The sequence below is a fragment of the Cherax quadricarinatus genome, chromosome 91 (assembly GCF_038502225.1).
Source record: "Cherax quadricarinatus isolate ZL_2023a chromosome 91, ASM3850222v1, whole genome shotgun sequence".
Lineage (NCBI taxonomy): Eukaryota > Metazoa > Arthropoda > Malacostraca > Decapoda > Parastacidae > Cherax > Cherax quadricarinatus.
In genome coordinates this window covers 13623371-13642541 of record NC_091382.1, presented here as the reverse complement: position 1 = coordinate 13642541, position 19171 = coordinate 13623371, and positions in this window count along the sequence as shown.

Genomic DNA, 19171 nt, shown 5'->3' with positions numbered 1-19171 from the left:
TACTAGATTCTTTACTGTGATTCTTAACTAAAATTCTTTACTATGATTCTTTACTATGATTCTTTACTATTATTCTTTACTAGATTCTTTACTATGATTCTTTACTATGGTTCTTTTCTATGATTCTTTACTAAGATTCTTTACCATGATTCTTTACTATGATTCTTTACTAGATTCTTTACTATGATTCTTTACTATGATTCTTTACTATGATTCTTTACTAAGATTCTTTACTAAGATTCTTTACTATGATTCTTTACTATGATTCTTTACTATGATTCTTTACTATGATTCTTTACTGTGATTCTTTACTATGATTCTTTACTATGATTTTTTACTAGATTCTTTACTATGATTCTTTACTATGATTCTTTACTATGATTCTTTACTATGATTCTTTACTATGATTCTTTATTATGATTCTTTACTATGAATCTTTACTATGATTCTTTACTATGATTCTTTACTATGATTCTTTACTATGATTCTTTACTATGATTCTTTACTATGATTCTTTACTATGATTCTTTACTATGATTCTTTACTATGATTCTTTACTATGATTCTTTACTATGATTCTTTACTAAGATTCTTTACTATGATTCTTTACTATGATTCTCTACTATGATTCTTTTCTATGATTCTTTACTGTGATTCTTTACTGAGATTCTTTATTAGATTCATCACTATGATTCATTGCTATGATTCTTCACTATGATTCTTTTCTATGATTCTTTACTATGATTCTTTACTATGATTCTTTACTATGATTCTTTACTATGATTCTTTACTATGATTCTTTACTATGATTCTTTACTATGATTCTTTTCTAAGATTCTTTACTATGATTCTTTACTAAGATTCTTTACTATGATTCTTTACTATGATTCTTTACTATGATTCTTTACTATGATTCTTTACTAAGATTCTTTACTATGATTCTTTACTATGATTCTTTACTATGATTCTTTACTATGATTCTTTACTATGATTCTTTACTATGATTCTTTACTATGATTCTTTACTATGATTCTTTACTATGATTCTTTACTATGATTCTTTACTATGATTCTTTACTATGATTCTTTACTATGATTCTTTACTATGATTCTTTACTAAGATTCTTTACTATGATTCTTTACCATGATTCTTTACTATGATTCTTTACTGTGATTCTTTAGTAGATTCTTTACTGTGATTCTTTACTAAGATTCTTTACTATGATTCTTTATTATGATTCTTTACTATGATTCTTTACTATGATTCTTTACTGTGATTCTTTACTAGATTCTTTACTATGATTCTTTACTGTGATTCTTTACTAGATTCTTTACTGTGATTCTTTACAACGATTCTTTACTAGATTCTTTACTATGATTCTTTACTATGATTCTTCACTATGATTCTTTACTACGATTCTTTACTATGATTCTTCATTATGATTCTTTACAACGATTCTTTACTAGATTCTTTACTATGATTCTTTACAACGATTCTTTACTTGATTCTTTACTTTGATTCTTTACTAGATTCTTTACTGTGATTCTTTACTAAGATTCTTAACAATGATTCTTTACTATGTGTCTTTACTATGACTCTTTACTAGATTCTTTACTGTGATTCTTTACAACGATTTTTTACTAGATTCTTTACTATGATTCTTTACTATGATTCTTTACAACGATTCTTTACTAGATTCTTTACTATGATTCTTTACTATGATTCTTTACTAAGATTCTTTACCATGATTCATCACTATGATTCTTCACTATGATTCGTTACTATGATTCTTTACTATGATTCTTTACTATGATTCTTTACTATGATTCTTTACAAAGATTCTTTACCATGATTCTTTACTGTGATTCTTTACTATGATTTTTTAGTGTGATTCTTTACTAAGATTCTTTACTATGATTCTTTACTATGATTCTTTACTATGATTCTTTACTATGATTCTTTACTATGATTCTTTACTATGATTCTTTACTATGATTCTTTACTATGATTCTTTACTATGATTCTTTACTGTGATTCTTTACTAGATTCTTTACTGTGATTCTTTACTAAGATTCTTTACTATGATTCTTTACTATGATTCTTTACTATGATTCTTTACTATGATTCTTTACTGTGATTCTTTACTAGATTCTTTACTGTGATTCTTTACTGAGATTCTTTACTATGATTCTTTACTATGATTCTTTACTATGATTCTTTAGTATGATTCTTTGCTGTGATTCTTTACTAGATTCTTTACTAGATTCTTTACTATGATTCTTTACTACGATTCTTTACTATGAATCTTTACTATGATTCTTTACTATGATTCTTTACTATGATTCTTTACTATGATTCTTTACTATGATTCTTTACTGTGATTCTCTACTAGATTCTTTACTATGAATCTTTACTCTGATTCTTTACTATGATTCTTTACTATGATTCTTTACTAGATTCTTTACTGTGATTCTTTACTAAGATTCTTTACTATGATTCTTTACTATGATTCTTTACTGTGATTCTTTACTAGATTCTTTACTGTGATTCTTTACAACGATTCTTTACTAGATTCTTTACTATGACTCTTTACTATGATTCTTTACAACGATTCTTTACTAGATTCTTTACTATGATTCTTTACTATGATTCTTTACAATGATTCTTTACTGTGATCTTTTACTATGATTCTTCACTAAGATTCTTTACCATGATTCTTTACTATGATTCTTTACTATGATTCTTTACTATGATTATTTACCATGATTCTTTACTATGATTCTTTACTATGATTTTTTACTATAATTCTTTACTATGATTCTTTATTATGATTCTTTACAACGATTCCTTACTAGATTCTTTACTATGAATCTTTACAACGACTCTTTACTAGATTCTTTACAATGATTCTTTACTAGGTTCTTTACAGTGATTCTTTACTAAGATTCTTTACTATGAACCTTTACTATGATTCTTTACTATGACTCTTTACTAGATTCTTTACTGTGATTCTTTACAACGATTCTTTACTAGATTCTTTACTATGATTCATTACTAAGATTCTTTACCATGATTCATCACTATGATTCATCACTATGATTCTTCACTATGATTCTTTCGTATGATTCTTTACTATGATTCTTTACTATGATTCTTTACTATGATTCTTTACTATGATTCTTTACTATGATTCTTTACTATGATTCCTTACTAAGATTCTTTACTATGATTCTTTACTATGATTCTTTACAATGATTCTTTACTATGATTCTTTACTATGATTCTTTACTAAGATTCTTTACTATGATTCTTTACTATGATTCTTTACTATGATTCTTTACTATGATTCTTTACTATGATTCTTTACTATGATTCTTCACTATGATTCTTTAATATGATTCTTTACTATGATTCTTTACTATGATTCTTTACTATGATTCTTTACTATGATTCTTTACTATGATTCTTTAATATGATTCTTTAATATGATTCTTTACTATGATTCTTTTCTATGATTCTTTACTATGATTCTTTACTATGATTCTTTACTATGATTCTTTACTATGATTCTTTACTATGATTCTTTACTATGATTCTTTACTATGATTCTTTACTATGATTCTTTACTAAGATTCTTTACTATGATTCTTTACTATGATTCTTTACTATGATTCTTTACTATGATTCTTTACTATGATTCTTTACTGTGATTCTTTACTATGATTCTTTACTGTGATTCTTTACAATGATTCTTTACTTTGATTCTTTACAGTGATTCTTTACTAGATTCTTTACTGTGATTCTTTACTGTGATTCTTTAATATTATTCTTTACTATGATTCTTTACTATGATTCTTTACTATGATTCTTTACTATGATTCTTTACTATGATTCTTTACTACGATTCTTTGCTGTGATTCTTTACAATGATTCTTTACTGTGATTCTTTACTATATTCTTTACTGTGATTCTTTACTAAGATTCTTTACTATGATTCTTTACTATGATTCTTTACTATGATTCTTTACTATGATTCTTTACTGTGATTCTTTACTAGATTCTTTACTGTGATTCTTTACTAAGATTCTTTACTATGATTCTTTACTATGATTCTTTACTATGATTCTTTACTATGATTCTTTACTGTGATTCTTTACTAGATTCTTTACTATGATTCTTTACTACGATTCTTTACTATGATTCTTTACTATGATTCTTTACTATGATTCTTTACTATGATTCTTTACTGTGATTCTCTACTAGATTCTTTAATATGATTCTTTATATGATTCTTTACTATGATTCTTTACTAAGATTCTTTACTATGATTCTTTACTATGATTCTTTACTATGATTCTTTACTATGATTCTTTACTATGATTCTTTACTAAGATTCTTTACTACGATTCTTTACTAGATTCTTTACTGTGATTCTTTACTAAGATTCTTTACTATGATTCTTTACTATGATTCTTTACTATGATTCTTTAATAGATTCTTTACTATGATTCTTTACTATGATTATTTACTAAGATTCTTTACCATGATTCTTTACTATGATTCTTTACTATGATTCTTCACTATGATTCTTTACTATGATTCTTTACTATGATTCTTTACTAAGATTCTTTAATATGATTCTTTACTATGATTCTTTACTATGATTCTTTACTATGATTCTTTACTATGATTCTTTACTATGATTCTTTACTAAGATTCTTTACTAAGATTCTTTACTATGATTCTTTACTATGATTCTTTACTATGATTCTTTACTATGATTCTTTACTATGATTCTTTACTATGATTCTTTACTATGATTCTTTACTATGATTCTTTACTATGATTCTTTACTATGATTCTTTACTAAGATTCTTTACTATGATTCTTTACTATGATTCTTTACTATGATTCTTTACTATGATTCTTTACTATGATTCTTTACTATGATTCTTTACTATGATTCTTTACTATGATTCTTTACTATACTATTCTTTACTATGATTCTTTACTATGATTCTTTACTATGATTCTTTACTATGATTCTTAACTATGATTCTTTACTAGATTCTTTACTATGATTCTTTACTATGATTCTTTACTATGATTCTTTACTATGATTCTTTACTATGATTCTTTACTATGATTCTTTACTGTGATTCTTTACTAGATTCTTTACTATGATTCTTTACTACGATTCTTTACTATGATTCTTTACTATGATTCTTTACTATGATTCTTTACTATGATTCTTTACTATGATTCTTTTCTAAGATTCTTTACTATGATTCTTTACTATGATTCTTTACTATGATTCTTTACTGTGATTCTTTACTATGATTCTTTACTATGATTCTTTACTATGATTCTTTAATATGATTCTTTAATATGATTCTTTACTATGATTCTTTGCTATGATTCTTTACTATGATTCTTTACTACGATTCTTTACTGTGATTCTTTACTAGATTCTTTACTGTGATTCTTTACTAAGATTCTTTACTATGATTCTTTACTATGATTCTTTACTATGATTCTTTACTATGATTCTTTACTATGATTCTTTACTATGATTCTTTACTATGATTCTTTACTATGATTCTTTACTATGATTCTTTACTAAGATTCTTTACTATGATTCTTTACTATGATTCTTTACTATGATTCTTTACTATGATTCTTTACTATGATTCTTTACTGTGATTCTTTACTGTGATTCTTTACTATGATTCTTTACTATGATTCTTTAATATGATTCTTTAATATGATTCTTTACTATGATTCTTTACTATGATTCTTTACTATGATTCTTTACTATGATTCTTTACTATGATTCTTTACTATGATTCTTTACTATGATTCTTTACTATGATTCTTTACTAAGATTCTTTACTATGATTCTTTACTATGATTCTTTACTATGATTCTTTACTATGATTCTTTGCTATGATTCTTTACTATGATTCTTTACTATGATTCTTTACTATGATTCTTTACTATGATTCTTTACTATGATTCTTTACTATGATTCTTTACTATGATTCTTTACTATGATTCTTTAATATGATTCTTTAATATGATTCTTTACTATGATTCTTTGCTATGATTCTTTACTATGATTCTTTACTATGATTCTTTACTGTGATTCTTTACTAGATTCCTTACTATGATTCTTTTCTACGATTCTTTACTATGATTCTTTACTATGATTCTTTACTATGATTCTTTACTTTACTATGATTCTTTACTATGATTCTTTACTATGATTCTTCACTATGATTCTTTACTATGATTCTTTACTATGATTCTTTACTATGATTCTTTACTATGATTCTTTACAATGATTCTTTACTATGATTCTTTACTATGATTCTTTACTATGATTCTTTACTATGATTCTTTACTAAGATTCTTTACAATGATTCTTTACTATGATTCTTTACTATGATTCTTTACTATGATTTTTTACTATGATTCTTTACTGTGATTCTTTACTATGATTCTTTACTAAGATTCTTTACTAAGATTCTTTACTATGATTCTTTACTATTCTTTACTATGATTCTTTACTATGATTCTTTACTATGATTCTTTACTATGATTCTTTACTATGATTCTTTACTATGATTCTTTACTATGATTCTTTACTATGATTCTTTACTATGATTCTTTACTATGATTCTTTACTGTGATTCTTTACTAGATTCTTTACTGTGATTCTTTACTAAGATTCTTTACTATGATTCTTTACTATGATTCTTTACTATGATTCTTTACTATGATTCTTTACTATGATTCTTTACTAGATTCTTTACTATGATTCTTTACTATGATTCTTTACTATGATTCTTTACTGTGATTCTTTACTATGATTCTTTACTATGATTCTTTACTATGATTCTTTACTATGATTCTTTACTGTGATTCTCTACTAGATTCTTTACTATGATTCTTTACTTTAATTATTTACTAGATTCTTTACTATGATTCTTTACTGTCATTCTTTACTAAGATTCTTTACTATGATTCTTTCCTATGATTCTTTACTATGATTCTTTACTAGATTCTTTACTGTGATTCTTTACTAAGATTCTTTACTATGATTCTTTACTATGATTCTTTACTATGATTCTTTACTAGATTCTTTACTGTGATTCTTTACAACGATTCTTTACTAGATTCTTTACTATGATTCTTTACTATGATTCTTTACAACGATTCTTTACTAGATTCTTTACTATGATTCTTTACTATGATTCTTTACTAAGATTCTTTACCATGATTCATCACTATGATTCATCACTATGATTCTTCACTATGATTCTTTACTATGATTCTTTACTATGATTCTTTACTATGATTCTTTACCATGATTCTTTACTATGATTCTTTACTATGATTCTTAACTATGATTCTTTACTATGATTCTTTTCTAAGATTCTTTACAATGATTCTTTACTATGATTCTTCACTATGATTCTTTACTATGATTCTTTACTAAGATTCTTTACCATGATTCTTTACTATGATTCTTTACTATGATTCTTTACTATGATTCTTTACTATGATTCTTTTCTAAGATTCTTTACTGTGATTCTTTACTAAGATTCTTTACTATATTTCTTTACTATGATTCTTTACTATGATTCTTTACTATGATTCTTTTCTAAGATTCTTTACTATGATTCTTTACTAAGATTCTTTACTATGATTCTTTACTATGATTCTTTACTATGATTCTTTACTATGATTCTTTACTATGATTCTTTACTATGATTCTTTAATAGATTCTTTACTATGATTCTTTACTATGATTCTTTACTATGATTCTTTACCATGATTCTTTACTATGATTCTTTACTATGATTCTTTACTATGATTCTTTACTATGATTCTTTACTATGATTCTTTACTATGATTCTTTTCTAAGATTCTTTACTGTGATTCTTTACTAAGATTCTTTACTATGATTCTTTACTATGATTCTTTACTATGATTCTTTTCTAAGATTCTTTACTATGATTCTTTACTAAGATTCTTTACTATGATTCTTTACTATGATTCTTTACTATGATTCTTTACTATGATTCTTTACTATGATTCTTTATTATGATTCTTTACAACGATTCTTTACTAGATTCTTTACTATGATTCTTTACTATGATTCTTTACAACGATTCTTTACTAGATTCTTTACTATGATTCTTTACTATGATTCTTTACTATGATTCTTTACTATGATTCTTTACTATGATTCTTTACTATGATTCTTTACTATGATTCTTTACTAAGATTGTTTACTATGATTCTTTACTATGATTCTTTACTATGATTCTTTACTAAGATTCTTTGCAACGATTCTTTACTAGAATCTTTACTGTGATTCTTTACTATGATTCTTTACTATGATTCTTTACTATGATTCTTTACTATGATTCTTTGCAACGATTCTTTACTAGAATCTTTACTATGATTCTTTACTATGATTCTTTACTAGGATTCTTTAGTAGATTCTTTACTATGATTCTTTACTAGATTCTTTACTATGATTCTTTACTATGATTCTTTACTATGATTCTTTACTATGATTCTTTACTATGATTCTTTACTAGATTCTTTACTGTGATTCTTTACTAAGATTCTTTACTATGATTCTTTACTATGATTCTTTACTATGATTCTTTACTATGATTCTTTACTATGATTCTTTACTATGATTCTTTACTATGATTCTTTACTATGATTCTTTACTATGATTCTTTACTATGATTCTTTACTATGATTCTTTACTGTGATTCTTTACTATGATTCTTTACTGTGATTCTTTACTAAGATTCTTTACTATGATTCTTTACTATGATTCTTTACTATGATTCTTTACTATGATTCTTTAATATGATTCTTTACTATGATTCTTTACTATGATTCTTTACTATAATTCTTTACTATGATTCTTTACTATGATTCTTTACTATGATTCTTTACTATGATTCTTTACTATGATTCTTTACTACGATTCTTTACTATGATTCTTTACTATGATTCTTTACTATGATTCTTTACTATGATTCTTTACTATGATTCTTTACTATGATTCTTTACTAAGATTCTTTACTATGATTCTTTACTATGATTCTTTACTATGATTCTTTACTATGATTCTTTAATATGATTCTTTACTATGATTCTTTTCTATGATTCTTCACTATGATTCTTTACTATGATTCTTTACTATGATTCTTTACTAAGATTCTTTACAATGACTCTTTACTAAGATTCTCTACTATGATTCTTTACTATGATTCTTTACTATGATTCTTTACTATGATTCTTTACTATGATTCTTCACTATGATTCTTTAATATGATTCTTTACAATGATTCTTCACTATGATTCTTTACTATGATTCTTTACTGTGATTCTTTACTAGATTCTTTACTGTGATTCTTTACTATGATTCTTTACTGTGATTCTTTACTCTGATTCTTTACTATGATTCTTTACTGATTGTTTACTATGATTCTTTTCTATGATTCTTCACTATGATTCTTTACTATGATTCTTTACTATGATCCTTTACTAAGATTCTTTACTATGATTCTTTACTATGATTCTTTACTATGATTCTTTACTATGATTCTTTACTATGATTCTTTACTGTGATTCTTTACTGTGATTCTTTACTGTGATTCTTTACTATGATTCTTTACTATGATTCTTTACTATGATTCTTTACTATGATTCTTTACTATGATTCTTTACTATGATTCTTTATTATGATTCTTTACTATGAATCTTTACTATGATTCTTTACTATGATTCTTAACTATGATTCTTTACTAGATTCTTTACTATGAGTCTTTACTATGATTCTTTACTATGATTCTTTACTATGATTCTTTACTATGATTCTTTACTATGATTCTTTACTAGATTCTTTGCTATGATTCTTTACTATGATTCTTTACTATGATTCTTTACTATGATTCTTTACTATGATTCTTTACTATGATTCTTTACTATGATTCTTTACTATGATTCTTTACTATGATTCTTTACTATGATTCTTTACTATGATTCTTTACTATGATTCTTTACTATGATTCTTTACTATGATTCTTTACTAGATTCTTTACTGTGATTCTTTACTAAGATTCTTTACTATGATTCTTTACTATGATTCTTTACTATGATTCTTTACTATGATTCTTTACTATGATTCTTTACTGTGATTCTTTACAATGATTCTTTACTAGATTCTTTACTATGATTCTTTACTATGATTCTTTACTATGATTCTTTACTATGATTCTTTACTATGATTCTTTACTATGATTCTTTACTATGATTCTTTACAACGATTCTTTACTAGATTCTTTACTATGATTCTTTACTATGATTCTTTACAACGATTCTTTACTAGATTCTTTACTATGATTCTTTACTATGATTCTTTACTAAGATTCTTTACCATGATTCATCACTATGATTCATCACTATGATTCTTCACTATGATTCGTTACTATGATTCTTTACTATGATTCTTTACTATGATTCTTTACTATGATTCTTTACAAAGATTCTTTACCATGATTCTTTACTGTGATTCTTTACTATGATTTTTTAGTGTGATTCTTTACTAAGATTCTTTACTAAGATTCTCTACTATGATTCTTTACTATGATTCTTTACTATGATTCTTTACTATGATTCTTTACTATGATTCTTTACTAAGATTCTTTACTAAGATTCTTTACTATGATTCTTTACTATGATTCTTTACTATGATTCTTTACTATGATTCTTTACTATGATTCTTTACTATGATTCTTTACTATGATTCTTTACTATGATTCTTTACTAAGATTCTTTACTATGATTCTTTACTATGATTCTTTACTATGATTCTTTACTATGATTCTTTACTACGATTCTTTACTATGATTCTTTACTATGATTCTTTACTATGATTCTTTACTATAATTCTTTACTATGATTCTTTACAACGATTCTTTACTAGAATCCTTACTATGATTCTTTACTATGATTCTTTACTATGATTCTTTACTAGATTATTTACTATGATTCTTTACTAGATTCTTTACGAAGATTCTTTACTATGAGTTTTTACTATGATTATTTGCTATGATTTTTTACTAGTTTCTTTACTATGATTCTTTAATAGATTCTTTAATATGATTCTTTACTATGATTCTTTACTATGATTCTTTTCTAAGATTCTTTACAATGATTCTTTACTGAGATTCTTTACTATGATTCTTTACTATGATTCTTTACTATGATTCTTTACTATGATTCTTTACTATGATTCTTTATTATGATTCTTTACAACGATTCTTTACTAGATTCTTTACTATGATTCTTTACTATGATTCTTTACTAAGATTCTTTGCAACGATTCTTTACTATGATTCTTTGCAACGATTCTTTACTATGATTCTTTACTATGATTCTTTACTATGATTCTTTGCAACGATTCTTTACTAGAATCTTTACTATGATTCTTTTCTATGATTCTTTACTAGGATTCTTTAGTAGATTCTTTACTATGATTCTTTACTAGATTCTTTACTAAGATTCTTTACTATGAATCTTTACTAAGATTCCTTAAAACGATTCTATACTAGATTCTTTACTTTGAGTTTTTACTATGATTCTTTACTAGATTCTTTACTATGATTCTTTACTAGATTCTTTAATATGATTCTTTACTATGATTCTTTACTATGATTCTTTACTAGATTCTTTACTATGATTCTTTACTATGATTCTTTACTATGATTCTTTACTATGATTCTTTACTATGATTCTTTACTATGATTCTTTACTATGATTCTTTACTATGATTCTTTACTATGATTCTTTACTATGATTCTTTACTATGATTCTTTACTATGATTCTTTACTGTGATTCTTTACTAGATTCTTTACTGTGATTCTTTACTAAGATTCTTTACTATGATTCTTTACTATGATTCTTTACTATGATTCTTTACTATGATTCTTTACTGTGATTCTTTACTAGATTCTTTACTGTGATTCTTTACTAAGATTCTTTACTATGATTCTTTACTATGATTCTTTACTATGATTCTTTACTATGATTCTTTACTATGATTCTTTACTATGATTCTTTACTATGATTCTTTACTACGATTCTTTACTGTGATTCTTTACAATGATTCTTTACTGTGATTCTTTACTACATTCTTTACTGAGATTCTTTACTAAGATTCTTTACTATGATTCTTTACTATGATTCTTTACTATGATTCTTTACTATGATTCTTTACTATGATTCTTTACTACGATTCTTTACTGTGATTCTTTACAATGATTCTTTACTGTGATTCTTTACTACATTCTTTACTGTGATTCTTTACTAAGATTCTTTACTATGATTCTTTACTATGATTCTTTACTATGATTCTTTACTGTTCTTCTTTACTAGATTCTTTACTGTGATTCTTTGCTAAGATTCTTTACTATGAATCTTTACTATGATTCTTTAGTATGATTCTTTACTATGATTCTTTACTATGATTCTTTACTATGACTCTTTACTACGATTCTTTACTATGATTCTTTACTATGATTCTTTGCTGTGATTCTTTACTATGATTCTTTACTATGATTCTTTACTAAGATTCTTTACTATGATTCTTTACTAGATTCTTTACTGTGATTCTTTGCTAAGATTCTTTACTATGAATCTTTACTATGATTCTTTAGTATGATTCTTTACTATGATTCTTTACTATGATTCTTTACTATGACTCTTTACTACGATTCTTTACTATGATTCTTTTATATGATTCTTTGTTCTGATTCTTTACTATGATTCTTTACTATGATTCTTTACTATGATTCTTTACTATTATTCTTTACTATGAATCTTTACTATGATTCTTTAGTATGATTCTTTACTATGATTCTTTACTATGATTCTTTACTATGACTCTTTACTACGATTCTTTACTATGATTCTTTTATATGATTCTTTGTTGTGATTCTTTACTAGATTCTTTACTGTGATTCTTTACTAAGATTCTTTACTATGATTCTTTACTATGATTCTTTACTATGATTCTTTACTGTGATTCTTTACTAGATTCTTTACTATGATTCTTTACTACGATTCTTTACTATGATTCTTTACTATGATTCTTTACTATGATTCCTTACTATGATTCTTTAAAACGATTCTTTACTAGATTCTTTACTATGAGTTTTTACTATGATTCTTTACTATGATTTTTACTAGATTCTTTACTATGATTCTTTATTAGATTCTTTAATATGATTCTTTACTATGATTCTTTACTATGATTCTTTACTATGATTCTTTACTATGATTCTTTACTATGATTCTTTACTATGATTCTTCAATAAGATTCTTTACTATGATTCTTTACTATGATTCTTTACTATGATTCTTTACTACGATTCTTTACTATGATTCTTTACTATGATTCTTTACTGTGATTCTTTACTAGATTCTTTACTGTGATTCTTTACTAAGATTCTTTACTGTGATTCTTTACTATGATTCTTTACAATGATTCTTTACTATGATTCTTTACAGTGATTCTTTACTAGATTCTTTACTGTGATTCTTTACTAAGATTCTTTACTATGATTCTTTAATATGATTCTTTACTATGATTGTTTACTATGATTCTTTACTATGATTCTTTACTATGATTCTTTACTATGATTCTTTACTATGATTCTTTACTATGATTCTTTACTATGATTCTTTACTATGATTCTTTACTGTGATTCTTTACTATGATTCTTTACTATGATTCTTTACTATGATTCTTTACTATGATTCTTTACTATGATTCTTTACTAGATTCTTTACTATGATTCTTTACTAGATTCTTTACTGTGATTCTTTGATAAGATTCTTTACTATGATTCTTTACTATGATTCTTTAGTATGATTCTTTACTATGAATCTTTACTATGATTCTTTACTATGATTCTTTACTACGATTCTTTACTATGATTCTTTACTATGATTCTTTACTGTGATTCTTTACTAGATTCTTTACTGTGATTCTTTACTAAGATTCTTTACTATGATTCTTTACTATGATTCTTTACTATGATTCTTTACTATGATTCTTTACTGTGATTCTTTACTAGATTCTTTACTATGATTCTTTACTAAGATTCTTTACTATGATTCTTTACTATGATTCTTTACTATGATTCTTTACTATGATTCTTTACTGTGATTCTTTACTAGATTCTTTACTATGATTCTTTACTATGATTCTTTACTATGATTCTTTACTATGATTCTTTACTATGATTCTTTACTATGATTCTTTACAACGATTCTTTACCATGACTCTTTACTATGATTCTTTACTAGATTCTTTACTGTGATTCTTTACTAAGATTCTTTACTATGATTCTCTACTATGATTCTTTTCTATGATTCTTTACTGTGATTCTTTACTGTGATTCTTTACTAGATTCTTTACTACGATTCTTTACTATGATTCTTTACTATGATTCTTTACCATGATTCATCACTATGATTCTTCACTATGATTCTTTACTATGATTCTTTATTATGATTCTTTAATGTGATTCTTTACTACGATTCTTTACTATGATTCTTTACTATGATTCTTTAGTAGATTCTTTACTGTGATTCTTTACTAAGATTCTTTACTATGATTCTTTACTATGATTCTTTACTATGATTGTTTGCTATGATTCTTTACTATGATTCTTTACTGTGATTCTTTACGATTCTTTACTAGATTCATTACTATGATTCTTTAATATGATTCTTTACAACGATTCTTTACTAGATTCTTTACTATGATTCTTTTCTATGATTCTTTACTAAGATTCTTTACCATGATTCATCACTATGATCCATTGCTATGATTCTTCACTATGATTCTTTTCTATGATTCTTTACTATGATTCTTTACTATGATTCTTAACTATGATTCTTTACTAGATTCTTTACTATGATTCTTTACTATAATTCTTTACCATGATTCTTTACTATGATTCATAACTATGATTCTTTACTATGATTCTTAACTATGATTCTTTACTAGATTCTTTACTATGATTCTTAACTATGATTCTTTACTATGATTCTTTTCTATGATTCTTTACTATGATTCTTTATTATGATTCATTACTATGATTCTTTACTATGATTCTTTACTATGATTCTTTACTATGATTCTTTACTATAATTCTTTACTATGATTCTTTACTATGATTCTTTTCTAATATTCTTTAGTATGATTCTTTACTAAGATTCTTTACTATGATTCTTTACTATGATTCTTTACTATGATTCTTTACTATGATTCTTTACTATGATTCTTTATTATGATTCTTTACAACGATTCTTTACTAGATTCTTTACTGTGATTCTTTACTATGATTCTTTACTAAGATTCTTTACAACGATTCTTTACTAGAATCTTTACTGTGATTCTTTACTATGATTCTTTACTATAATTCTTTACTATGATTCTTTACAACGATTCTTTACTAGAATCTTTACTATGATTCTTTACTATGATTCTTTACTATGATTCTTTACTAGATTATTTACTATGATTCTTTACTAGATTCTTTACTAAGATTCTTTACTATGATTCTTTACTAAGATTCTTTAAAACGATTCTATACTAGATTCTTTACTATGAGTTTTTACTATGATTCTTTACTATGGTTTTTTACTAGATTCTTTACTATGATTCTTTACTAGATTCTTTAATATGATTCTTTACTATGATTATTTACTGTGATTCTTTACTAAGATTCTTTACTATGATTCTTTACAATGATTCTTTACTATGATTCTTTACTATGATTCTTCAATAAGATTCTTTACTATGATTCTTTACTATAATTCTTTACAATGATTCTTTACTACGATTCTTTACTATGATTCTTAACTATGATTCTTTACTAGATTCTTTGCTATGATTCTTTACTATGATTCTTTACTACGATTCTTTACTATGATTCTTTACTGTGATTCTTAACTATAATTCTTTACTAGATTCTTTACTATGATTTTTTACTATGATTCTTTACTATGATTCTTTACTATGATTCTTTACTATGATTCATAACTATGATTCTTTGCTATGATTCTTAACTATGATTCTTTACTATGATTCTTAACTATGATTCTTTACTATGATTCTTTACTATGATTCTTAACTATGATTCTTTAATATGATTCTTTTCTATGATTCTTTACTATGATTCCTTACTATGATTCTTTACTATGATTCTTTACTATGATTCTTAACTATGATTCTTTACTAGATTCTTTACTATGATTCTTTACTATGATTCTTTACTATGATTCTTTACTATGATTCTTTACTATGATTCATAACTATGATTCTTTGCTATGATTCTTAACTATGATTCTTTACTATGATTCTTAACTATGATTCTTTACTATGATTCTTTAGTATGATTCATAACTATGATTCTTTGCTATGATTCTTAACTATGGTTCTTTACTATGATTCTTAACTATGATTCTTTACTATGATTCTTTACTATGATTCTTTACTATGATTCTTAACTATGATTCTTTACTATGATTCTTTACTATGATTCTTTACTATGATTCTTTACTTTGATTCTTTTCTCGATTCTTCGTTCGATTATTCACAAGATTCTTTGCTAGATTATTTACTAGATTTTTACTAGATTATTTACTAGATTATTAATATAATATTTTCTAGATTATTTACTTTGATATTTACTAGATTATTTACAAGATTATTTACTAGATCATTTACCAGATTATTTACCATAATTATTTACTAAATTATTTACTAGATTATTTACTAGATTATTACCAGATTATTTACTAGGTTATTACTAGATGATTTACTAGATTATTACTAGATTTTGTACTAGATTATTGATTAGATTATTTACTTTGTTATTTGTTGTTACAGCTGGCCGCATGCAAGCTGACGTTCGAACCACAGCCTGGTTGGTCAGGTACTGACTTTAGGTGCCTGTCCAGTGCCTTCTTGAAGACAACCAGGGGTCTATTGGTAATCCCCCTTATGTATGCTGGGAGGCAGTTGAACAGTCTTGGGCCACGGACACTTATTGTGTTGTCTCTCAGTGTACTCGTGGCACCCCTGCTTTTCTTCGTGGTAATGTTGCATCTCCTTTTGCTTTCATAGTGAGTGATTTTCTTGTGCAAGTTTGGTACCAATCCCTCCAGGACCGTCCAAGAGTATGTTATCATGTATCTCTCTCGCCTGCATTCCATGGAATACAGATCAAGGACCTTCAACCGTTTCCAGAAGTTAGATGCCTTATCGTACTTATGTGTGCTGTGAAAGTTCTTTGTACACTCTCCAGGTCTGCAATGTTGCCAGCCTTGAAGGGGCCGTTAGTATACAGCAGTATTCCAGCCTAGAGAGCACAAGTGATTTGAAGAGAATTATCATGGGCTTGGCATCCCTAGTTCTGAAGGTTCTTTATCCATCCTACCATTTTCCTAGCAGATGAGGTAGATACATTGTGTTGTCTTTGAAGGTGAGATTCTCTAACATTATTACTCCCAGGTCCTTCACATTACTTTTCCGCTCTATTGTATGGTTAGAATTTGTGGTATACCCTGATACATTTTTAATTTCTTCAAGTTCTCCATGACTCACGAAATCGTAATGACACGATTGCAAACAAACCATACCAGTGGCTAACGCGACTGTCTGGAGTTTTGAGACTCTCTGACCGCGGGTTCAAATCCCGCCAGTGGTATGGTAAGTTTTCCATATCTGAGTAGTTGAAATTTCTCCTCGTTGAACTTCATATTGTTTTGTGAGGCCCTTTCCAAGATTTGACTGATGTCAACTTGGAGTCTCGCAGTGTCTTCGATGGAGGTCACTGTCAAGAATAGAATTTTAAAAACTTGTTATTTCAAAACAAGAACATTGTATATATTACTTTAAAATTCAAGTTTTGATTGTGTTAGTTGTGCCATAGTTATCATTGGTTGTGTCATAGTTATCATTGTTTGTGTCATAGCTATCATTGTTTGTGTCATAGTTATCATTGGTTGTGTCATAGTTATCATTGGTTGTGTCATAGTTATCATTGGTTGTGTCATAGTTATCATTGGTTGTGTCATAGTTATCATTGTTTGTGTCATAGTTATCATTGTTTGTGTCGAAGTTAGCATTGTTTGTGTCATAGTTATCATTGGTTGTGTCATAGTTATCATTGTTTGTGTCATAGTTATCATTGGTTGTGTCATAGTTATCATTGTTTGTGTCATAGTTATCATTGGTTGTGTCATAGTTATCATTGTTTGTGTCATAGTTATCATTGTTTGTGTCATAGTTATCATAGAGCATTGTTCCATAGTATGAAACAATATTGTTTCATACTATGGAACAATGCTCTTCTCCAGACTGAGGGACTGACCACCTCAAAACTTTAAGGGTGATGGACTGATTACATCGTCTTCAAGTCTCTTCTGCTTCTATCAACTTTTCTGTACTCGACTGAAGAAGCCTACTGTGTAGGCGAAACGTTTCGAAATAAAGATACCTAACTGTTGCATATGTGTCTTACCTAACTACGTATGGACTGATGAAGCCACTGTGTGGCGAAACGTTTCCTCAATAAAGATACACAAGAGTTGCACATATGTCTAATTTATCAACATGTCGGTTCTCTGAACCATTCATCTACAAACCTGTCAGACACTGCAACTTCTTGGGATCTTAATACTTAGGAATTCTTCGCTTGCCTAATTCTTGGGCACGACCTACTTCCACATTGAACAAATGTGATACTACCTATGACTGCTGCACCTCTCCTGCCATACGGTTTATAAGCTGCTTCTCCGCTCATATGCTGTATTGTATTCAAGATTGATGGACTGAACACATCGACTCAATGAAATTAAGACACGTGTGCAACATCTGGGTATCTTTATTGTAGACGTTTCGCCATCCAGTGGCTTTATCAATACAAATTCTAGGACATAGCTTGAAGACAGTAGAACTATGTACAGAGTCCTACTTATAGTCCTACTGTCTTCAAGCTAAGTCCTAGAATTTGTATTGATAAAGCCACTGGATGGCGAAACGTCTACAATAAAGAT